The sequence below is a fragment of the Lathamus discolor genome, chromosome 5, assembly GCF_037157495.1.
Source record: "Lathamus discolor isolate bLatDis1 chromosome 5, bLatDis1.hap1, whole genome shotgun sequence".
Classification (NCBI taxonomy): Eukaryota; Metazoa; Chordata; class Aves; order Psittaciformes; family Psittacidae; genus Lathamus; species Lathamus discolor.
In genome coordinates, this window is record NC_088888.1 from 35,550,487 (window position 1) to 35,576,771 (window position 26,285).

A 26,285-nucleotide genomic window follows, 5' to 3' on the forward strand; every position below is an offset into this window, starting at 1 on the left:
ACTCCACAGACACAGTAGAAGATAGCACCTGCCCCAATGAATCTGAGGAAGAAAAGAAGACAGACAGTGAAGGATAATCCAAACAATCTTTACTTTGTCATTCATATTTAAGTTACAGAGCAAGTCAGCTGTACTTGTTTTCAGAAGTCTCAACCATAACAAAACTAGCAGAACTACAACCACACTTCTTTACTTCTTTACATCTTGGTTTTCAACTCCTCGAAACATATCTTTCAGGATATATGCAAATAAATCTTAACTAAATGATGACACCACAACATATGGTGGGTTTGTGCCCACCAGAATGGTTCGTGGCTGAGCAGGACTTGTTGGGCAGTGTGGCAAATGCCATGCAGGGTTGGTCAGGACTACTAAGCCGCACAACACCCATTTTTATGCTGCCTATTATTTTCATCTGTTTTTTATCTTGCAGATGATAAACAAAATATAACATGAGAAATGGAGGCTGAATGGTGCTGTTGATAAGCCTTTTTCACATTTAGACTTCTGAAGCTCACATCTTCGCCTGCAGCATTTTGGATGGCTGCCTTCTAAACTCCTGTCAAACCACTGCTTGCCATCCTGCTTCCTGCTTGGTTTTTTTTCTTCTGAACTCCCTGGAGGAATAGACTGCTACTTCACAGAAAAGCAAATGAGTAAGCATGAGAATGTCAAAGCTGTCATGCATTCACCAGAACAAACGCATACAGTAAGGTTGCAATCTGAAGAGATTTCACAAAGATGGCAATTTACACTTTAATAGTTGGACAGACATGAAAAAAATAAAGATGTGTCTAATGGTCAAGTGTCATCAAAATCATGTGTCAGCTCTCTGTGCAAGTACCCTTTATAAGTACCATTCAAAAACCCCGAAGAACTCAATGAATGAGTCAAAGCGTGATTTGGGCTGACTCTTAGTCTTCAGGACTGATCTAGAACTGAGGCATTTAGTCTGGCAGCCTGATAGATGAGGATGCCATTTGATTTGTTGCTAAACCTACACGGCAAAGGTCGGAGATATAGAGGAGTTTGCTGCTTATTTAAGAGAGCTCTCGCCTTTATACAGGGACAAGAAAAGACCATCAGATCCAGCCACAGCTAATTTTATCCAGCCTGGGAAAAGATTTGGGAGTGTGGGAACAGGCAGGAAAGCTACAAAAGCATTTTCTCAATTGAATGAAGAGGCAAGTGTCCCTCACTACAGCGCCTGCACAACACCAAGATGTTTACAGCACAGCACATTGATCCTCTGGAGTGGCAAAACCATTTTACAGACTGTATTTTAAACTGTTTCTATTAGAATACCAACAGTTCCTGAGTCCTGGTTGCTGTTGTGTGGCTTCCAGATTTATGTGTATATGGGTGGGTTGCCTGCCCACCCATCCATCCATGATTCAACAGAGCTGCTAACCTGTCAAAGTCATCTGATCATTAAACCTAACGGACACTTTCCTTTCACTTCTGCTGTGTACTTCTTGATATTTTGGGTGCTATTACCTTATCAAAAAGGTACTACAGCACAAAAGAGGCTATGGCTCAGGGGTTACAGTATCTAATGTGATAGAGCTGCAGCTAATGTGGGATGTTTCTGCAGAGCATGAGATTTGATAAATCTACTTGCCAGTCTGAAGGTGAGGTTTTGCCATGCATGGAATTAAAATATCAGTGGTTTTCTGGGCTGGTGCTTCATTAGCCATCAAGATTAATGTAAATGACATTCTGACAAAAAAGGCATGCTATAAGAGGTGTAGGAAAAAATCTTAGAAGCCTTAGAAAAAAAATTAAGGATGCAGTTTCCTATTTCAACTAGATACAGACAAATAATGCTACTGACAGATAGCAGTGAGGAAAATCTTCCTCTCTGAAGAAGCTAATGGGACAAACTGATGCTAAATACCAAGCCAAAAATATGGATATATAACAATGACAAGGGAGTACGTTTGACTGTCTGTGCCACTGACCCCTGATTGAATCTCTCTTAAAGTCTTAAGTGAAAGAGAACTATCAAGTGTTCTCAGAGAAATAGGGCAAAATGACTTCATGATCCAAGTTATGAAATTTCTGGTTCAGACTTGAATTTTCAACTGGTTAGAGCATTCAGATCAGTGATTTTTGTTATGGAGGTGCTAACATATAAAAGAACTCTGTCAACATGTGCCTTAATATATTGTTACTAAATATCTTATAAGGGCTTGATGTATCACCTTTTGACACAGCTTAAATATTTCATTTAATTTGGTGTATCAGATTCCAGAAGATCTAGGCATGAAGTACCTCATATGATCCACTGTCCAGACATTATAAACGTATATTTTACTGAGTTATTTTCTTTTTTTTCAGGTTGGAACTAGTGACTGGGCATATTGCGATTTAAAAAATTCAAAGTATTATTCCAGATTATTGAATATGTTAAACCCTTTAATGTAAGCTGAGCAGCTATATCTCAAAAAAAAAAAAAAAAAAAAAAAAAGACTTTTTGTTTTTCAGTTAGAAGTTCAAAGTGTGTAGAGGGATTTTAAATGTCTATACACCCTGTCAAATGCTAAATCAAATGGAAGAACCTTATGTATACAAACTTTACAATCCTCAACAGCTTCTTGATCTCTTTCAGAATAAAGCCATAAAGCAAACAAAAGTTGCTTTCTCATCATAAACACTCTAGTTTGAAGAATTTCAACTCTGAATTCTTTTAAACACCTGTCTCCTTCCCCCTGTAGTTATTTATATCTTGAAGGTAAAAATCTTCATGTTGAAAGCTTCTGATCAAACACCAAAGCACTAGATGATTGCAAATTATAGTCAGATCTTCTAGGATTAGGAAATTCGGCAGAAATATAAAATATGTTTGTGTTCCTTTCTAAATTATGTAATTTATATATGAGGAAAAGACTTAATATGTATCTTTAGAATCTATCTACAGTCTGTTTCTTTCACGGACACCCCCTTGTCATTGGGAAAGAGCTTGCGTGCCCTTGTGAGGTTGAGAGCTATGCTGGTGGTGGCGTATGACTCTGGTAGGGTCTCCCATGCCAGACAAGTCTCAACTGAAGGGTCAGACAAAGTGTGTCCATGGGCAGGATGGGCTCACTAGCGTTCTGGCAATCATCCTAGGAGAAGTAAAACTATAACTTCAAACCTGGGCAGATGGAGCTCATATAGCCCTGTAAGGCCATCCACCTGAGAGAAGGGCACTCTAACCAAATCTACAACCTGAGGACTTCGCTGTCACTGTCCAAGCTCACTAGGCCCTGGCAGATAAACCTCAGCTGTAAAGGGTGGGGCCAGTTTTGCACATGCTGTGCCTCACCTAAAAAATCCTCTGCACAGGCCCGAAGGGTTTACTAGTAAGTGTGGGTAAAGCCCTTCCTAAATCTTCGTCAAGCCATGGCGAAGTCTAGCCATCATCATTTATATTCTGTATGCAGCACTTCTATATGAAGAAAATATCCATGATTGCCTTCTGGCTCACAAAGAGCTGTCATTAAAGTTTACTCCATAAAGCCAACTCATTCCCCAGTTATCTTAACCTAATATTTACTTATATCCCTGATCTACTTCTTGTACCATGTTATAACCTCATGTCTGTGGGTACTGAGGTACAGGATAACTTTGACCTCATGTGAGGGCAGGATCACACTAGCAGTCAGTGGCAGTAATCATGATTTTTTCAGCAACAATCAAAGGAACAGCTCCTGTAGATGTGTCTATATACTGGCTAAGGGCAGGTCACTGCCACCAGTGTGTGCTCCGGATACTTCCCAGTGGATAGCTCTAATTATAATAATAAAATAAAATAAAAATAATAACACCCTTCCCCCAACAAAACAAACCAAAAATAAACAAATCAAAACAAAACAAAAAAATCTTTCTTAAGTGAGATGTTTTTATTACTGTACACTGCACTCTTGGGCATCCTTCACTTAAGCACTCTTGCTTTCTTGCACTGCTGCTGCAGAGGGGCAACGCAGGCATCCATCTGCCTGCCCAGAAGTCACCTGAGGGTTCATGTGCTTATCTCTACCTTGGTGACCCAACAGCCTCCTTGCGCGCTTTGATCATTGTACAGGATTTGGGGTCTGCAGCATATGGATAAATCTGTTGTTAGAAGATGCTGGTACCTGTACTGGCATAACTGTAGGGCTTCAAGTCTGCAACAGGGCTCGGAAAAGAACAGAACTTCTCCAGACCACCTCTCCTTACCTCAGCCATGAGACCATCTTAACACTGTAAAATGTATATATTAGCTTAAGGAGTCTATATTTATGTAGGTGATATTTATAAAATGTTTTCCTGTCCCCTGTGCTTTCTTCACACATTTTAATGAGTTTCAAGACTGTGAATATAAAGAGTACATAAATATCACCCTCAGCCTTGACTACAGAATTATAACTGGTAATTTTATAATATCCTACATCAAATTTTGAATTAGAGTTAGCAAGATGTATCTCACTAGCATTTGGCTGCAAAGTTGATGAAAGCTGGAGTCTTCCATTCTGTGGGAGGTTTTGCTCTTTGCTCTTTTGAAGGTCACTTCCACTCATATATCACCTGGGTTAAAATGCAAATGGCTTAATCATAATTCAAGCAGGAGATGCTCTGTGATAGAAAAAGAAAAGCTGTTTCAGTCAGTGTGAAGCAACAATTCTGTAAAACCAAAATGAAAGATTTCAACAGTGATGTCTTGTTACAGTTTGTTAGCAACATGAAATACCCCTAGTGCTGACATGTCCTCTTAAATAGTAAAGAAATAATACTGGCTGGAAAAATCCATCAGATTCTGAATTAATAGCAAAATCAAAAAGTTCAGAAACAATTTTTCTGATATTAAAAATGGTCCTCTGGAATTTTCAATGATGTTAATGGAATTTCATGCAAATGATGTTCCAATTAAATGGATTTTTCTCAGGAGAAAAAAAATCTTGACACCATTTTAGAGTCTAATGCATATGTTAATCCAAGAGGAGAATTAAACATTATGCAATGAAAATGCCATCTGCAATGCAATCACAATTTGTCACTCTCAGCTTCATTCATCTTGTAATAGTCAAAGATCTTAACCGGAGCCAGCCTTAACACTGCCTGTGTGTATTAATTTGAAGTCTTTTGGCAATGCAAACACTGTTCTTCTAATTTTATTTTTTTTTTATTAAATTTGGTGCAAAATCAAAAATCTGCTTTTGCTGAAATGCTCAAAATGTTATTTTTTTCCGGAGTGTTCAAAAGGACTTTTTAAAAATCCATTTGTTCTGTGTTTTTATGGGTCTTTTTTGTATTAGTCATCATTGCTGAACTTTTTTATGAACATTTTCATGAAAACTTAGTCATAGATTTATTTCATTTACCAGGAAAAAAATATTTCAATGTTTCCTATCATATAAAATAAATACATCATTATCTATTTAACAATCTTTTGGTCACACAATATATATGTGAAGGGTGAAATTGTTACCAAAAGTTGAATATTTGAAGAACAATGTCAATTTTCTGTATCTTTGGAAAGGGCTTGCTTAGCCCTTTCCACTTCTGCAAAATCTAAAACAAAGAAAGAAAAAAAAGAGCACATGGTCTGTAATCCTAACATTTCATATGAAGATTACCTATGTTTCCACCATGTGGTTGTGAAAATTTGTTTATATCCATAATATGTCTGTTTAAGTAGAGAAAAAAAAACATGCATGAGAAAAGGTGATAGCTCAAAGAATTATAAAAATGACACAATTTTTAAATTTCTACATATAGACACTACAGAGAAATTAAGTCATCCACAGAATTATGTTTCATGTGCTAAATGTGAAGTTATATTTGAAAGTGTAAGAGAGAGAGGTGTTAATACTCATTTTGCTGTAACTGCAATTATCAAGTTGGCATTTGAAAGACAATGTACCCTGTAGTTAAAGGATAGGAGGCCAATGCTGAGCTTCTACAAGTCATTTTGCACTCATTAAGTAAATGGAAAGACTAAACTGATTTGCATTACATATATGACATTCATAAAATGTACATCTATGAAATTGTGTATCTGGCCTTGTAATAGTGCATGGCCACACAAGCAAGCAGTCATCAAAGTCATTGTCTACTGCCTAATCACAAATAAGAGAATGGTCAAATGGAACCAAGACACTGCTGTTACGTGGAACAGGGATACTGTTCCAGTCATGAGGGCAAAAGGAGGGACACAGAAGTTTTAAGGGAGAAGGGTGTGTGTGTTACTATTAATGTTACTATTATTATTAAGTTTAATTTGATTTTGAGGGGTAAGAAAGCAAGACTTCTGGCACATATTTCCCTTTTAGGCCCTTGATAGAAGGAGTAAACTTCAAACTAAGTAGTACGCTAAATCGAAACTGAGCTGGCAATAGATGCTGGAGGTATCTGAACCAGGCTTTGATTGGAGGTGTTTTTATACAAACAAAATAAAGCAGACATGGAAACACAAACTTCTCTCACTAAGAAGAACACCATCTATAGCAGATGTATCTCATTAGTTACAGGTACTGATAGCTGAAATTAATCACCTAGAATTGAAAATTTGAAATCAATCTTTCAGCCAAGCCTCAAACCAAATGAGAATCATGGTCACATTAGAGTAAATCCACTGACTTTCAGTGGTACTATGCTGATAAAGGCATAAAAAAATATTGGCTGCATTTCATGTGCATTTCTTTTTATATGAGCTATTAAAATGCATATTCTACAGAATTCAGTAACTTGTAGGAAACTTCTAAGAATCTCCAAAATCATACAGGGAATCTTTCCATTCTCTTGAAACCCACATTGTCATTTATGTCCACATCGTTATGTCACAAATCCAATATTATCACAAATAGCCACTAAATCAAAATGCTATCTATAATTTTTTTTTTTTTTATGCTTGCATGTATGCAAAGGCCCATGACCTATGGCAGGTGCACCTAGAATTTGGCATCTGTGAGGGTGGTGAGGCACTGGAACAAGTTGCCCAGACAAGTTGTGGCTGCCCTGTCTCTGGCAGTGTTCAAGACCAAGTTAGACGGAACTTGGAGCAACCTGGTCTACTGGAAGGTGTCCCTGCCCATGGCAGGGGGGTTGGAACCAGATGATCTTTAAGGTCCCTTCCAACCCAAACCATTCTATGAGTCTGTGAAAAATGACTGAGATGAGTAACAAGCTAACAGCAAAATGATATGGTTATGGTGAAGGCTTTTCTGCCTGCATGCTTAGAGGCACCAGAAATATTGAAGAGTTTTTGCAAGAGGAGCAAGCAAATCAGAAGTGTGGTGGATTCAAGTAGGTGTCCCAGGACAGGGTAGAAAACTCAGTCTTGGCCACTTGCACTCTTAGGCTGACAGGATAAAATAATTAGAGGAATTTGAAATATCTAACCTAAGCTAGTCAATTAGGCTCTCTCTATGCCAGAGGATACAAAAAGAGGCATTTTTTCAGGACCCATGCATTTAAATATAAGAAAGGCTAGATCATAGAATCGTAGAATAGTTAGGGTTGGAAAGGACCTCAAGATCATCTAGTTCTAACCCCTCCACCATGGGCAGGGACACCTCACACTAAACCGTCCTACCCAAGGCTTCATCCAACCTGGCCTTGAACACTGCCAGGGATGGAGCATTCACAACCTCCCTGGGCAATCGATTCCAGTGCCTCACCACCCTAACAGGAAAGAATTTCCTCCTTATATCCAATCTAAACTTCCCCTGTTTAAGTTTGAACCCATTACCCCTTGTCCTGTCACTACAGTCCCTGACAAAGAGTCCCTCCTCAGCATCCCTATAGGCCCCCTTCAGGTACTGGAAGGCTGCTATAAGGTCTCCATGCAGCCTTCTGTTCTCCAGGCTGAACAGCCCCAACTTCCTCAGCCTGTCTTCATACAGGAGGTGCTCCAGTCCCCTGATCATCCTCGTGGCCCTCCTCTGGACGTTTTCCAACAGTTCCATGTCCTTTTTATGTTGAGGACACCAGAACTGCACACAATACTGCAGGTGAGGTCTCACAAGAGCAGAGTAGAGGGGCAGGATCACCTCCTTCGACCTGCTGGTTACACTCGTTTTGATGCAGCCCAGGATACGGTTGGCTTTCTGGGCTGCGAGCGCACACTGCCGGCTTATGTTAAGTTTCTCATTGACAACACCCCCAAGTCCTTCTCCACAGGGCTGCTCTGAATCTCTTCTCTACTCAGCCTGTAGCTGTGCCTGGGATTGCTCTGACCCAGGTGTCATCCTTGGAAGGTGCCCAACTCTCCCTTTCACTTTAGGAGTGCAAGCAGGTGGCTCTGACTATATGCTTGTGTCTTTGCTTACTAAAAGTTGGGTGAGTTGAATCCCATCATCATTCATGTTTGTCATGTATACTCTATTATGTGCCATAAAGGAACATGAGAACACCATAGCTGTCTGGAGAGATGCTGAATATTACCTGAAGGATGGTAAACAGTTGATTAGTGCGTTAATCTGTGTAAGGGGTTTTTTTCTTTTCTGAAAATCTGGAGAGTATTAGTCCCCAAATTTACTGCATATGTTTCAGTTCTGCAGAAGGATTCTCTTAAATCAAATACAATGAGTTATTTAATGAGAAAGATTTTTTTCTAAGTGTCTTTTTCATTTGAGAGTTTCTTCCCATACTGGGTATCTTAGGAAAAAGAGGATGGCCAAATCCTACAATATTTAAAATGGTGGAGGCAAAATTCCCACTGAATTCAGCCAAGGCTGAGAACAGACTGTGGAATCTGTATAAAAGTAATAACCATTCAGGCAGCTGTTACTGATGAAAGAATTTGCCAACACCTTCCAGTGGCTTGATCTATTTGGTTTTGTATATTGCAAATTCTAACCATTGCACTAAATAACTTGCTAAACAAAGAAAAGCAACAAGATGTCAGCCACCTCACGGGCAAGTACATACAGACTACTGCAGAAGTGTTTGCTAGCTGTCCAAAAGACACTTCTTTCATCATGAGTAACAGTATTTCAGAAAGGTTACCCTAATTTTTCCTTACAGATCCTTTTGACTCCCTTACAGATATGATCATCATCCCCCTTTCCTTGAAATACTTTTATTTGTTATTTTTTAGGACTGTTTCCATAATCAGAAATAAGGAAATTGAAGAAAAGAGCAGTAAATTGGACCTGTGTTGATCTCCAAGTGGACATTTTCCAAGCTGAACTGCACTGCTGTTTACAAAATGAAAAGAGCTTGCCATCTTTCAAACCATTACTAAAGGCTGGCCATTTTCACTAAGTTCAGTTCAGTCAGAAGATGCAAAATGTACAAACATACTAAAAAAAATCTTCATCTTCACTCTCCTGCAAAAGGAGATGCAGATATAGGAGTGAGTATGGTATCACTTCGTGTGGTAATTCAGGAACTGCTGTCAGAGCTGAAAAAGAAAAGAGAAGGCTGGGTGGGGACCTTGTAACAGACTTTCGATATCTGAAGGGGGCCTACAAGTATGCCAGAGGGGGACTCTTCATCAAGAACTGTAGTGATAGGACAAAGGGTAATGGGTTTAAGCTTCAACAGGGGAAGTTCAGGCTGGATATAAGGAAGCAGTTCTTTACCGTGAGGGTGGTGAGGCACTGGAATGGGTTGCCCAAAGAAGTGTAAATGCTCCTTCCCTGGCAGTGTTCAAGGCCAGGTTGGACAGAGCCTTGAGAGACATGGTCTAGTGTGAGTCTCTCTGCCCATGGCAGGGGGGTTGGAACTAGATGATCTTAAGGTCATTTCCAACCTTAACCATTCTATGATTATTTAGACTCCATATGGATTAGAAAAAAATTATGGGTTTTGTCAGTTCTTTTAATTGAGCTGAATGGTTTATGCACAAGGAATTAGAGCTACCAAACCATGACATCTTTTCCAAAAGCAATGTGACAGTTCAATGCTACTAAAAATGGTGGCATTCTCTTGACATCAAAGTTTCTGTTGTTATAACAGCATTCTTTTTCATATACTGAAGCTATGAGAGGTAGCTTTGGCAGTTTCCAGTCCCCAGGGTTCAATATATTATTTTTCAGGTTTGGGATTTTATTCTCCCCATCCACACCCCCCCCCTTTTGTTTTCTTTTGTTTTGTTTATTTTTTCTTTGATTGTTTGTTTTATTTACTGTGGGTTACACACTTGCTGAGTTTACCTTTGGGTTTCAGGGCTCGTGCAAACCCAAAAAAAACAAAGCAATACGCAACCATACTCCTGAGTTTTCCACGGTTTGGAACAAAACAGTAAACTTTCTGTGGGGCTCAGAGAAAGGATTAACTTGACAGTTAGCCTATACTTTGTAAATTCAGCCTGAGCTCATTTCAACAGTTGGCAAAACTTGTAAAATCTTTTTGACAAATCTGGGACAAATTGAGGATTATAAAGAAAATTCAAAACATACTCTTTTCAAAAAAAGGCAAGTAATCCCTCCTGCATTGCCTTTGTCCCCCCAAAAGCCTCTGACAAACCAGTTGCTATAGAAAGAAAATAATTTCACATGAACTACATAAAAATATTTACACAGTTCATTCAGATGTAAAGGCTTAATTACTCTTATTCTCTTTACAGTTTAACTGTTGCATCTGTCCCATATTCAGCTGAAATACTTTAAATTTCTGGTTACATTAAAGGAAATTCAGGCCGACAATTCAGTGTTGATCAAACTGTACAAAACATCTCTCACTCAAACATACAAATGGGTCTTTATTTTTTTCATGTCTAAAGGCACCTACCTACGTCTGACCCCGTACAAGTCATGTTACATTAAAGTCTAAATCTCAAAAAAGTAACCTAAGCTAAAAAAGAAAAAGAAATGTGCAGTCTTTCATTATTTACATACTTAACATTGTTTGATTTAGAAACCACGATATAAATATTTTCCTTAAAAAAAATCTGTAAGGATCAAGATATATATAAATATTCTACAAAACAATCAGTGTGCTCTCACCAAAACCAGATGCCTTGAAAATATTTGGCATGTTTTTAAGAAAAACACTTAAATAATTTTTTGAGGTCTGGCCATCCATACATTCAAAAAGCAAGTGCTTACAGAAAAAATAATTCTAAAATACATATTTATACATATTTCATATGTATGTATTAAATAGAAAGTCTTTACTCTATACTCAGAAAATCCACTGTGGTGCAGGTGTCCAGGACTTTAAAAAAAAGACTTGGGAACAAGATGAATTTACCCAAATGGCCCCTTTCACAGCAGTTTATTCTGCTACTGAAAGTGTCCCAGTAACACAGCAAATGCCTTCAAGTTTCCAGCTCCTTTTGAGAAATAAAGCATCTCCAAGGCACAGGTCTGGATGTGCCTGAAACCTCGGTGCACTCACACCGCTGGAGGAGTGTGATTCTAGGGGACCGCCGACAGTGCACCTTTTCAACATGGTGAAAGATCCTCGGGCTTCCCACTTGGGCTCACAGCCACCCTGGGCTATTGGCCACAAGGTCAGCCTGAATCACAGCTGGTCCTTCCACATCGGGGGGAGAAGCTACGTTTGTTGCAGTGCTTGGCCAATATAGCAGGTGCCAGAAAGAAAAGAGATGCATACACAACATCCTTCTCTCTAAATTGGAGAGACATCAATTTGATGGATGGACCACTCGGTGGATAAAGAACTGGCTGGATGGCTGCACACAAAGAGTTGTGGTCAATGGCTCAATGTCTGGCTGGAGACCGGTAACGAGTGGTGTCCCTCAGGGATCGGTGTTGGGACCAGTCTTGTTCAACATCTTCGTCGCTGACATGGACAGTGGGATTGAGTGAGCCCTCAGCAAGTTTGCCGATGACACTAAACTGTGTGGTCCGGTTGATATGCTGGAGGGAAGGGATGCCATCCAGAGGGACCTTGACATGCTTGTGAGGTAGGCTAATGCCAACCTTATGAAGTTCAACCACGACAAGTGCAAGGTCCTACACCTGGGTCGGAGCAATCCCAGGCACAGCTACAGGTTGGGCAAAGAAGAGATTCAGAGCGGCCCTGCAGAGAAGCACTTGGGGGTGCTGGTTGATGAGAAAATGAACATGAGCTGGCTTCAGTGTGCGCTTGCAGCCCAGAAAGCCAACTGTATCCTGGGCTGCATCAAAAGGAGTGTGACCAGCAGGTCGAAGGAGGTGATCCTGCCCCTCTACTCTGCTCTTGTGAGACCTCACCTGCAGTATTGTGTGCAGTTCTGGTGTCCTCAACATAAAAAGGACATGGAACTGTTGGAACAAGTCCAGAGGAGGGCCACGAGGATGATCAGGGGACTGGAGCACCTCCTGTATGAAGACAGGCTGAGAAAGTTGGAGCTGTTCAGCCTGGAGAAGAGAAGGCTGCGTGGGGACGTTATAGCAGCCTTCCAGTACCTGAAATGGGCCTATAGGGATGCTGGGGAAGGACTCTTTGTCAGGGACTGTAGTGACAGGACAAGGGGTAATGGGTTCAAACTTAAACAGGGGAAGTTTAAATTGGATATAAGGAGGAAATTATTTCCTGTTAGGGAGGTGAGGCACTGGAATCGGTTGCCCAGGGGGGTTGTGAATGCTCCATCCCTGGCGTTGTTCAAGGCCAGGTTGGATGAAGCCTTGTGTGGGATGGTTTAGTGTGAGGTGTCCCTGTCCATGGCAGGGGGGTTGGAACTAGATGATCTTGAGGTCCTTTCCAACCCTAACTATTCTATGATTCTATGATTCTAAGTGGGCCTTCTGTTCGGTAGCTGTTTATGTCAGTCAGCTGCTAGCTGAGGAGAACAGACTTGAAGTTGGCACCTGTCCTTAGAGCAGCGTGAGTCTGTCTCATGCAGCTTTGCTTTTTACAGGGATAAAACATAGCTCCAGTATTCCAGTAACTTAAGCATATGAGTTCTTTTCTTCCTCTGGCTTAGCTTTACTTAGTTTCCAAAATTTTCCATGCTTTGGGAGTACTCACTGATCTACACTGGAATGTGGTCTTTTTATTACTTATTATGTTTATTTTTGAGGTAGCCATTTCAGGTCTCTTGTCATCAGGCTACCGCATAACTGACAAGGCCTTATCCAACAACACTCACTAACAGTTAGGAAATAAAACAAAAATCACAACTAAGTAATTGTAAACAGATGAGGCAGGATTCATCCCTCCTTAATTTGACAGCCTTGAAGTTGGTTATCTGGTCTAAACTAGTCCATCTAAACTTCTCTCGTCAGAGGAGAGACAGCATTCTCCAAAGAACATTTTGTTTCACCATAAGTCAGGGAGCTAAAATACACAGCCCTTATAAGGTGCACGTCTCCCCTTCATTTTTATTGGAAGCCTAAATAACTAACTGAAACTAGGTGCCCCTTTGAGGTGAAATGAAGCACACCATTGGTATCTGCATCTAGCATATGAACCTGGCACACTCAAAAGTTATTTCACTGAAGGATTTCTTAATAGATCTGCAAAGAACAAATAGTCTCAGCTGGCTAACAGCAAGCAACCCCCCACTACACAGAGATTTTCAGCATAGTTCTAGTTACGCATCTCCTCAGCTGTTGTGAAATATATGACTATACATCAGAGCAATTATAAAATGGCTTTCATGCACAAATACAAATGTCTAAAGAAGTGCTGTTAAAAGCAAAGACAAATGAATACATGATGAAGTAATTAGAAACAGATCATGCTATAGTGCTCTTTGGATGAATGTTTTTCACTTGATTCCATTGATGTACTGAGACCCGCAAAGCGCTTAAACATGGAAGAAGCTTTCATAGTAACTTGCAGCAAAGAAACAAATAATTAAAAAAATAATTCTTCCATTGCTGTTTCAACTGAGTACAGTGTTCTTTTTCCATACTTCTCCTAATTTAAATCAACTTACAAAGCATAAACAATGCATTTTACATAAAAACCTAACGTATTTGCAGAATTATTTTTATTATGGAAGGCAACGTGCCAGTTCTTTCAGAATAAGATTTAGAAGGTTTTTCCTCTAGCTTTGTTGGCAAAAGTTGTATTAGGCATGTACCAGGATTTAACCACATTAAACTGAAAATGTCTTTGGCCCAACTGCACTGAAGTCAATGGAGATTATACTTCAGGGTCCTTCATTTTCAAGGTTCTTTGATATTCTGGTGGATAGTTTACTGCTCAGACCTACTCTTCCAGAAATCAAAATCATATTTTGCTATTTTTCTCTTCAACATAATAGTAAGTCCCTGGTTCTATTTTGTTGACACTCAAGGATATGTGAAGCAGGACACTCTGCAAGAAGCTTTGTCCATGGCTGACTTTTAAAACATAATTTCCTAAACATTAGACGATAATATGCATTTCATTCCAGCTTTTGGATATATGTCAAACATGAGAATTTCTGCTCAGAAAACAGGCAAGATGGTTTCCTGGAAATTTAATGTCATTTGGCTTTATAGTTAAAGTTCGTAATATGTAAAAAGTCTCTTTCAGAAATCCTAATTGCATTCATAACAAGGAAAGAAAACAATCTCAAGTACTCGGGTTAAATCTTGGAAATGGACAATTCATGCAATATGTTATATAATCTTCCAAAAGAGGGTGAAATGTCAAACAGAACAGTGTAAGGAATATTATCATTTTTTTGGCCATGGTCTTTTACCAGAATTTGTGATGTGTTACATGAAGAGCCCAAACCGCATGGCACACACAGTCATTTGTAGAAAACTTTCCATTTCTTCGTACTCTGAGATTGACACTGGGTCAAATTCTCATGGACTTCAGGAGGAAGAGACAGCTGACCACGGATTTGGCTCAGAGATGAACTCTGTTTTTACATCAGAGGCCATTCTTTTCTAGAGGGCAAGTAAACATTTTCACAGGCATGAATAGAACTAGACACAAGAACATCTGGGCCATCACTCAAAACTAAATTGTCTCTTAAGTGAGATGTGGAAAGAAGAAAAGACTATTTTCCTCATTGCTAGTATCATGGTGCATTCTTGTAGAGCTGAACGGGTCTCATTGCACTAGAGAAAGACCATCCAGCAGGGAACTTATAAACGAAGTGACAAAAAAGGCTAAAGGCAGAAAACCTGTGTTTATTCCCTGGTGTCAGCTGCAACAGGATGAGGAATGATGGTCTGTCAAGAGTAAATCATTCTATATTGTGTATGACCCAGGTGAAGTTACCACCTCATTCTCTTCATAAAAAAAGTCTTCTTCCTTCTAGACCTTAAACTTCTCCACCCATCCTCCAAAAGAGAGTTTACTGTAACTAGAAATTTGAGATGAAACAGTAATATTATGAGGGTTTATGGATCTTTAAGGGTTTTGTTAAGATCAATCTATTTAAAACAAGTTGTTTAAAAATTACGCGGATAGATGTTTATATGGAAAGCTAACATGGATGACATTATAAGCAATTAGCAGAAATTTGTTTTAAGTGCCAACTCCATATTTGTATCAGCATTCTGCACTGTATAGATGCTTGCTTTAGACTTTCTTGCCTCTTTTGGCAAGTCTTGTGATTGAGAGTCTTCTGTGAAAAATCCGTGGCAGTTCTGCATTCCTAACGGATTGACATTTACATTTCCCGACTCTGACATGATCAGAAGATGTACTTCACTGCATCCTATTAAATGCTGACCACTCAGCAAATTGCAGCAAAGGCAGCCATCAAACATGAGCTTTGAAATTATTTTCTTACAAAAGAAGAAACAAACTTCTACAACCTTTATGTAGAAAACTTAGCATATAAATCAGAGGTAATTTTAGCCTTGCACTTCCAATAAGAAGAGCTGAAAACATTATCTGAGACTTTTAAAGTGTGGTATTAATACATAAAGACATTGCAAAATGTAATTGCCCTTTCTTTTTTCAAACCCAGTTTTATATCAAAATATGTCATGGTTTTGTATATGTATGTGCTTCAGTCTCAAAAGCTTTTAAAGCCATAGGATAGCTTCATAGCTTGTAAATCCACTTGCTGATTTCAGTCTATTTTGTTAGAAAAAGTTGTAGACTACCTAGAGACTAATACAGTCCTACAAGTTCTGTAAAAATGTGTGCCTTCATAAATAATTAAGGAATCAATATAGCCAAGAGAGAGATGGAAGATAAAAAGTAAGAACTAAGCAATGATAGTGATCCCCAACATGGTATATAGATGTTGAACGGCTTGAATACCATTAAAATTACTGGGGTTCAATTGACCCGTCATGTGTAAGTTGAAAGCCAAGATGCGGCTTTAAATACTTACTTCTTTGATGTCAGGATTCTGACTTTACCAAGGCCTGTCCCTCAGTGTCACGTCTTGAATATGTTGCTTATTGCTCAAGCAGTGTGAGGTTGCTTAAACAGGCATTCTTGATCTCAGCAAAATGGAGAGAAGTCAGTTTAGACCTAACATCTCTAGGCTGGATGGTTTTGTTGCTTTGAGTATGCTCACTTTACGCTAAACTTAAGGAAATTATGCTTAGCTTATATTTTTCCTTGAAGATATTATATATGCTGTGAGCACAGAAGGAGATAGCATAAAGCTATGATATCACCTGGAAAATTCTCAGTAGCTGAAGTCAAATTTGAAAGATTTACAGCTGCTAAGAACCATCAGATTGAAGACGTGTCCTTAAAAATAAATGGTAAAATGTCCTCCTCTTATACTACAAAGTTTATGCAGTTTCCCTCCCCCCTTGTTTATGTGATTCAGACTCTTACCAGCTGCCTTTATGGGTGGCATATCCATGAATTGTGTGGGAAACAATCCCACGCAGGCAGACGATAGACAAGATGACCTAGTATTTTACGTTTTTTTCTTCTAGCTGTGCTAGCTGACATCATTTGTGGTATGACTTTTTGAATTCCAAACTCTATATAGGAGAAATAAATGACTGTACAAAATGTTTAGTGGACAAAACACCAAAGCTAACAGTAACCATAGTCTGCTTCCTTAGGCTGTCTTTGTGGTGCATGGAGAAGGAGAAACACTCCTTTGGGGGTTATTTGATGTAGGCAGGTGTCCTCTGAAAGTGCCACTGCCCTCAGGTAGTGAATCTAGGGAGACACAATTCCCTGGACTAGCATTAGGTTTCATTAATACCTTCCCCTAATTGTTTTCAGGTCTTTGGATACATAGGAATCTTTTAGTACAAAGAAAACCATGGGTGTCTGGCCTTCAAAAAACTGCTGTTTGAAGGACTCTGGGTGAGTGCAGCCTCTGTGGCTTGAAGTTGGAGAGTTGCTCTCTGGAAGACAGATGCTGTATATTCCATTGAACTTCCCAGAGCAGCATGCAGGAAATGTTTTCATCATAAACATCTGAAAAATATATGTATTATTTTTTGATCTTTTCATTCTTTAAAAGAAATCAAACCTGAAACATGCTAATGCAGAGACTGACTTGTTAAACATAGCTTCTGGAGGAGGAGATGTAAAGGGTCATAATGCAGAAATTTTAAGGCTCATTGTGACAATTCAACGCGGTTGCTGGGAATTGAGAGCTTCTACATAAGATAATGAGAGGTAAGGAGTTACAATCATCCCCAGTCTCATAGGCAGCTTACTGTTTCAGATCAGGAACATTGTTTGTTGGCCAGCCTGAAGCCAGAGAGCATCATCAGTTATAACTTTCTATAAAAGCTGTTCACCAGTTCACCAATTATTTCCTTCAGATGATGCATGCAGACAACTTGCAACCCAGAATTTAAATACATCTGGAAGCTTATTCATAGAGCTGTATCTGCATATGTAGTTATCTGAGCATGGTTACCATGCACGGCTTTGGGTTATCTGGATTGGGAGCTCAGGAGAATAAACTGTGTTAACAATAGCCAATCTTTCTTCGTTCCATTTGGGGGAGAAGTACTGGCAGAATACGATGACTCCTAGGAACGCAGCACATCTGAGCTCTTCAGGGCTGGAAATAGCAAAAGTAAAAGGCCTCAACACATAAAAAATAAAATATTATTTTGAAAGAAAAATGACTAGGCATTTTTGGAGCAGTCTTGGATGAGACTTTGCTTTCTTTTCGACTTTCATGTAAATCCATTGCACAAATCCATGCGAAATGAAGCATGAAAATGTATTTTATTAACTGCACATCTTTTGTCTTGCATTTTGAATGTATTTTTCTCTACCGTGGCTTTCTTGAACAAGTATTTTTCACTGTAAACACTTTCAATTGTTTATACAAACTAAATGTCAGTGCTAAATGCATTTGCAATAAGAAATATACTAAATCAAAATAATGGCAGATGTATCTCAGGCAGTATTAAAGGACTTCAAACTGCAATGTATCCAAAACAAAAAATCTACATCTACATCAAAGACAGAAACACATGGTTAATCTGTCACATCTGTTTAGTTAAGTGGCGGCCTTAATTACTTTTAGTCACCCATGACTCTCATGAACAGACTCCACTTTAAATTTAGATTCAGACATTTTTCCATTTCTCTAATTAGGATTTATTCATGTGTAAACAAACTTGACACTGGCTAACCCACACACGTTTATGTTCTTCAATTGTGTGACCTTGCAGAGCACATCCTTCATGTTTTATGCATACTCGTGTAGCTGGTCTCCTTGTCTCACATGTAAACTGCAGCAATAGCTTGTTGACGTGTTTGTGTTTTTTTGTAGGTTTTGGTTTTGTTTCTGGTTTTGTTTTACTTCATAAATAGGCTTTGAAAGGAGTACCTTGATTTGCAGAACTATCTTTCCCTAAGCAGAGAGTTGTTTGCTCTCACGCATCCCTGCTTCTGAGTATCCGGGATGGAAATATGTCTGGGTTATTTTTTCCCTCCTCTTCTTTTCCACATCATACTGGTAGTGGATGAAGCATGGAGAGATTTCAGCAGGCAAATGAAACTTGCAAACAAAATCCCCCATGTGACTGTGGCTGGCCTCTGACATAATAATCAGCATGAATTTCATTAAGGGTTACACATCTGTGGATATGGTCTTTTATTCAGCCATCTCCGGAATGACTCTCTCGAGCACAGAATAATGCAGGCTGTGCACATTCCTTCAGGTTTAACCCTTAAATAAACTAGATTAGACACCAAATGGTTATTTGGTGGAGTTAATGTTACTGAAAGTCTCTTGAGATAGATATCTTATTCTAGGTCAAGAAAAAGAGATTTAAGCTTGTTTTCAGAGTTTCTCCCTTTACAGCAATATCTCAGTGCTCTTTAACAGGCAGAATAGTTTTTCATAAACACCCACATTTTTGAGCATCCCAGAGATGCAATTTACCATGTGTTCATGACCACCATTACTGATTTACAGACAAAAGAATTAAAAAAATTAAGTGGCTGTTCTAGAAGTTCTTGGCTGTGTCAAGGGATCTGCAATATTCTGACACAACAGGGAGAGCAGGCAGAACTTCACAGTTCTAAGCAAACGTTACAAGCAAATAAGTTCAGTGTGCTTTATAGTATTTTTCTCCCCTAGTTATAAAACTCAAATTCTAACTTCTGAACATTTGCTGTAGCATCATCTACATTTATGTGCACAATTTAGTATAATGAATTATACAGTATATATTTTGTATAAACCACACCATTACATATTAAGTACACTAACAAAGCATAATTAGAATAATTTTCCTAATATAAAGCATTATTTTTGCTATTTTAAAATAATATCTCCACCCTTCTGTCTTTCAAATAGAATCTTTATGGGCTACCTGAAATTGTGCTTTAGCCAGGTGGTATCAGATTGCTACAGGCAATCATTATTTGAAGACAATCAGAACTGCTCTAATCTATTGACAATAACTGTATTATATGCATGTCAAATTGATAAAATCAGGTTGAGACAGTTTTCCATATAAACTACATTTATTTATAGATGGAGTCCTTCCGCTGTCACTGGACTTACTGGTATTTAGAAAGTTGAAATCTACAATTTAGATTCAGCTACTATGCTATTTTTGAACTACTGCTAGCAAGTAATCCCTTCTACACCATTACTGCCTGTGGATGTAGTTCTCAATTTGATCTAGGTCCTTCAGTGTGTACTACACCTTTTCAGATTCAGATGTATATGTCCAGCTTGTATAGACTGGGAATATTGTTGGTCTCTGAAACTCCACTGACAGAAGGAAGCCTTAGTGCATAAGATCAGAAAGAACCTAAGTTATAAGAAATTTATACATCTATTTAACATATGGTGAGCATTTTATATAAGTATAGCTGCTTTTAAGTTTACTTAAGGAATGGGAATGAAGTAGCAAATTACATTTTATTACCTCTCCTCAAAATATTACCAAAGACTCTTGGTGAGAGAAAGGAGAAGAAAGGACAGTGTTTGTGGTTGCAGTTATCTTAACATCAGGATCTGTGATGGGAGCACTTAATGTGGTTAAGTTTTGCAAGATGGCAAAAGCAGTTGAGGAGGGCTTCTAAAACCATAAATTTCAAAAAGTGTTAGAAAGATTTCAAATGGGAAAAGAAAAAGCACTTAACAGACTGAGAGTTATTAGAAGAAATGTGAGCAGGATCCTACTCAAACATTTTAAGTTTTGGCAGGAAAGGGGTCAGAAGCCTTTTGACAGAAGATTTCAGTCACCAATAAACTAGCTTATCCCATATCAAACTATTGTGGCTTGCAAATTAGCGTTTTTGTATATATCCACCAGAGTCTTTCTTAACCCATGTTGAAAGACTGCTAACACACAGCAAATGCTTAGAACGGGCATTCGACTACAGAAAGAACACAAAGCAAATGCCCAGGCTTTGGCTGTGGGGGAAAGCAAGCCTACATATTGTCAGCAAATCAGTTATTGAACATGCAAATAAATAAAATTTGAAAAAGCCATTCAGAGATTTTTGTCTTCCAAACACAATTAATTATGGCCTCCAACTTCAAAACAAAAGAAAAACCCCTTTCTCGACCAAATAGCTGTGAGCAAACTCATTTGCTATGTTTAAGTGCAAAGATAGAATCAAAGATAGAATTTGCATGATAGAATGATATCATGCGAAGGTAGAACTCTTCTAACATAGAAGGGTTAGGGCTGGAAAGGTCGTTAAGATCATCTAGTTCCAACCCCCCTGCCATGGGCAGGGAGACTCACACTAGACCAAGGTTCTGTCCAACCTGGCCTTGGAACACTGCCAGGGATAGAGCATTTACCACTTCTTTGGGCAACCCATTCCAGTACCTCACCACCCTCACAGTAAAGAACTGCTTCCTTATATCCAGCCTGAACTTTCCTTGTTGAAGTTTAAACCCATTACCTCTTGTCCTATCACTACAGTTCTTGATGAAGAGTCCCCCTCTGGCATACTTGTAGGCCCCCTTCAGATATTGGAAGCCTCTACTTTCTCAGCCTGTTTTCATACAGGAGGTGCTCCAGACCCCTGATCATCCTTATGGCCTTTCTCTGGACTTGCTCCAACAGCAACATGTCTTTCTTATGTTGAGGACACCAGAACTGCACACAATGCTCCAAGTGAGGTCTCACAAGAGCAGAGTAGAGGGGCAGGATCACCTCCTTTGACCTGCTGGTCACGCTTCTATGGATGCAGCCCAGGATACAGTTGGCTTTCTGTGCTGAGAGCAAGCACTGAAGATGGCTCATGCTCATTTTCTCATCACTCAACATCCCCAAGTCTTTTTCCACAGGGCTGCTCTGACTCTCTTCGCTGCCCAACCTGTAGCTGTGCCTGGGTTTGTCCTGAACCAGGTGTAGAACCTTGCACTTTGTTTTGTTGAACTTCTGTTCTCATTGGCTCACCTATCAAGGTCCCTCTGGATGCTCAGTTTCAGCTCGCAGCTTCCATGTATGCACCCTCGTCTCTAATTTTGACCATATTTTTGGATGAAGATTGTGCCAGCATCCACTTTTGAGTGCGTATTTGCTGCGGAATTATGACTAACTTCTTTCTCAGTTTCTTTTGCAGATTTGCATGCATTTATACAGGACATTTTTTCTTATTAACTCTCAGATAGTTGGTCACTTCCATGCACTCTTACAGAGGTATGTGATGATATTTACTTACTGTGATTTTTCTGTGCAGGTAATTTTTTTCCCCAGGTTTCTACTTCCTTTGTTGTGACATTTATACTAGGGGGGGGGTTATTTGTTTGTTTTAAGTCAGAAGTCAGGCTCCTTCGAAAGTGGCTCTTGGCATCTGGCCTTGCTTTTCTACCATTTTTCTCCTAATCAAATCATCATGTGTATAGACCTGAGTGCATTCTATACAATCAAAAATGTGTTTCATTTTCTGGTGAATCACTGTGGCTGCCAAACAGAACCCCAGTGGCAGTCTGAGGAGCAGTGTCTTCTAACAGGCATAAAGAATGTGAAGAAATGTCTCCTTAAGGCACCTGCCAGAAACCTGCTGATGCATCATGTTTAGAAAACTATCTGGCAACAGTCATTTCTTGGGTGATAAGAAATGTGAAGATATTTGCTTAATTTCTTTGGTCTGTCCATAAAAAATACTTCAGTGTTTTCTTTCTACCATAGCCATCTAGTGTACATACTCAGCTAATTCTTTTGGTCATTTTGATGATTCTTGGACAAAGTCTGGTGTTTTATTTTGCCTCTGCTTAAAAACAGTGTAATCTTATACAAGGCAGGAGTCACGGCTTCTAGTAACAGTTGGTCTGGTAAATACTTTGCTGAAAGCTCCCTTCGTAACTCAAAGACACCCTAGCATTTTCAGTTGTCTTTTTTTATCTTCCCCTTTCAGTGAGGTACCTTTAGATAAAATCATTGGATGAACACGTTTTAGTTTCTTAATGGATACCTTTCTGATTAATAACTAACAGTGAAGAGAAAAAAAAATGTAACATGCCACAAAATGCTTCTTCAGGTGAAAACTCTCTATCCTGAATAGGCATGACATTTTAACATAGGTACAGGCTTTGCAGGGTAACATCTCAGCACTCATGGCGCTACCTGCTCACCTGGCTGGTTAAAAATGCTGATAGCAGCTGTAGACTATGATTTTCTACTGCAGCTCCCAGATAATAGAAATGCTAATCTGGGCCAATATCTCCTCTCCCACCTATCCTACCTCAACCCCTTGGCCTTAATGGAACATTAAAAGGGTGACTGAGAGCAGAATGTGTTGATCTGAGTGAAATGTAGGTAGGAATGCCAGCCAAATGATTGTATAACTCATCACCTCAGTTAATATGTCTCTGCAGACAAATTTAGTTTCACACCGAGATAGAATCTGCTTCTTTGGTCCATGGCAGGATATAGCTGAGATGTGTTTCTAAAATGATGTGACACTTTCTGCCATTTAAGGTCACAGATGACTACAAAGAAAAGCACTGAGGAAGGTTCAGAGCAGAATTATCCATCTGTCTGAATAATAATGGCATCTGCAATTACTCATGCTGGGACAAAAGTCACAAGAACCGTTAATCCTCACTCTTCAGGACATAATTGAGCAACAGCCGGAGTCAGGGATAATTTTCCTCTGTGACAGAGCATTGCACAATTTTTTATATTAGGGGGTTTTATATCTACATTTGAGATGGCTGGCACCAGCTCAGTTGAAGACAGAAGGTCAAATTAGATGGTCCTCTGGTTTGTTCTGTAGCAGTTATTATGTTTGTACACTGATACAATCCCAAGTTGTCTTGGGCTTTGTGTAGGCGTTAATGGCTGCTTCATTCTCTGTTTTCCATCTGCTTTGGATAACCTGGAAATTAATACCAGTTGAGTCTGTGGTTAAATCTTGTACCAACAAGTAGCAAAATGAGGATATGGAAGTGCAAGAGACCATGTACTAAATAAACATCTTCCGCATCAGCCTGTTTACCTTTCCCAGTACTCACTAATTAGCAAACACCCTCTATTAGGAAGACCCCTCTGCAAAACAAACAAACAAACAAATTTCAATGGCTTTAGAATCACTTCAGTGCCCACCATGTTGTATTACTATGATTAGCTCTCAGGTGAAGTGCTAGGAGGATTTTCATGAACCACAAATGGAAATTACTGAGATAATTCAGAAATGAATGAGTGAATAACTTAAATATGACTGTTACGGAGGTTCAGTCTGCACTCTGCTTTTCTCAAAAGAAAACCTTGATGTTGTGATTCTTTAGCTAATTCAGTATGCAGTGTTGTGTGAGCTAGAAATGCAAAATTGGTGATAGATCATTTGATTCATACTGATAATGCAAGGAAATTGGGGAAAAGGGGAATTGAATTTTCCCCAGGTATTTTCAGTCTTGTAAGTGTTTAGGTTTATATTGCCACTTTCATTAGGAAAAGGGAGCTACAGCCTGTTCTGAACACTACCAGAGTAGGGAAATCTTAAAGTTCTGTTCCAGTGTAGGTTCATCTATTGATCACTTCTTAGAGCTTAAGCCTGACTTCTTCTCTGTCCACTCTGGGCAGTAGCGAGCAGACTGACTCATTGGCCAGTGTAAGCACAAAAAACCCAAAATTAAGTCATAGGAAAGTTCTGTAGTCGTCTGGTACAATGGCTGCCCTAGACAGTCTTCTCATTTGAAGTTGATAGTTTTAGTATCTACAGTTGCTTAATCAAGTATTGTTTGTCTTTCATTCTGCTTCTTTAGGGCAAAATTTAATTCTGAGTAGATTTTAGAATTTTTTAACAATAAAAATATCACTGAAACTAGATATTTTTATATGGAATATTTACACAAGGGATGATTTAATTGTTATTTCTGAAGAGATTAATTTTAATCTCTAGAAAATGGCTATGGTTATGCAGAATGTACATCTTGTTATCGTATTAGCAGATGTAAAAAAATTTTTTTACTACAGAAAGTTATTTACTGAGAGATTTCTGAGTAACTTCAAGAAATCTTCCTGTGATAGAAGACCAGGACAAACTGAAGCAATGAATTTAAAGACATCTATGAAGATTTTGTATCTAATTATTCCTTTTCAGTGGTTACAGTGAACAGAAATAACAGCAAAAAATTCAAGGAAATTGCAAATAACATAGATGGGTCAGCCATAAATCAAGTCACTTTGTCTTTATGTGAGGCACTTTGCTTAGAGCATTTCCAGGAAAGCTCTTCTGAAAATCTGGAAACTGAGACTGAATTTATACGTTATTCTTCACATTTCCAGGTTTATGCTTTTCATAATTGAATAATCAATTGCTGGATGAAAAAGCACTGAGAATTTAATTTTAGTAATCTTTAAAGTATCCTATAGAGGACATGTAGTATGGATTATAAAATTATTTATGCTGTAAATTGCAATTTCCAAGCAGATAATCTGCAGAGAAAGATTGAGTAAACATAATAATGTTTAAATGAAAATGTTCTCCCCATTTCTTTCTGGGTATCAGATATAGCGAAAAGGAAAGTTAAGAGGAAGAAAACTCAACAGAAAATTTTCTTTTTTCCTCCCACTCTCTGTTTTTTTTGACCATTGTGGATATTCATGTCATCTGTTCTACATTAGATACACACCTCTTAATACGTTCTCTAACCAGTTCTTGTGAAAGAATAAGGGAGACCGAAAAGAATTAAGAAACTGAAAAAGGCACTGGGAGAGTCATCAGATGAAATATGGGCACATCATAAATCAGAAATTATGAGAGGTTTTGGAACTGTGGAAGAACAAGCTTAGTACATGGAAGATGCATTCTAACTGAAGTTTTGCTATTTAATATTTGCATTATCTTCTGCAACAATTAGGATATGAAAAGAAAATAAAGTCAGGCTTACACCCCACTGATTTATTTTGTTTTTGCTTATACTTTGTCATTTACATATGTTGATTTTGCAGCACCATCCGTGCTGCATAAGTCTCCAAACTTTCCCTGGTTCTTGATTTGCTCCAAGAACATTTTATTGTCTCCATCTAATTTCTAATTATAAGGTTAACAGGCATCTCCTTAAACTGACTTCTGGTGAATAACTAACTGCATTAAGTGATATAATCTGTTTTTATTTAATTTACCTATCACAGACTTACTTGAGTGTTGAAAGGAGGTTTAAGGAGCTTGTATACAAAAAGCCAAGGGCTTTCAAGGAGGAAGATTAAAAAATTTGTACTGATACAAGCTTTTTAGAAAACTTCAAAGAAAAGGATTTCCTGAAATATTCTGAAACCCACATCAGACAGAGCTATACCAGTGCTTGAGTTTTCTAGACTGACCAAGGCCAGCTTGATACATCTATACTTATTAACTTCAGCCATTTGCATCACATTAGTTATTCTAGTTGGGACACTTCATAACTAAATCAAATAAGCACACACCTTCATAATATTAGACATACGTTATACTTGCAAGTAGCTATTGTGTTCAACACTTAAATAAAATGAAAAAAAGTAACTAGGAGTAACAGAAAATAAATTATGGTTTAGGATTTCTTATTCAGTTCTAATTATTTCAACATTATCAATTCCATTGGGTAAGCAGTTAAAAATATCCCATTT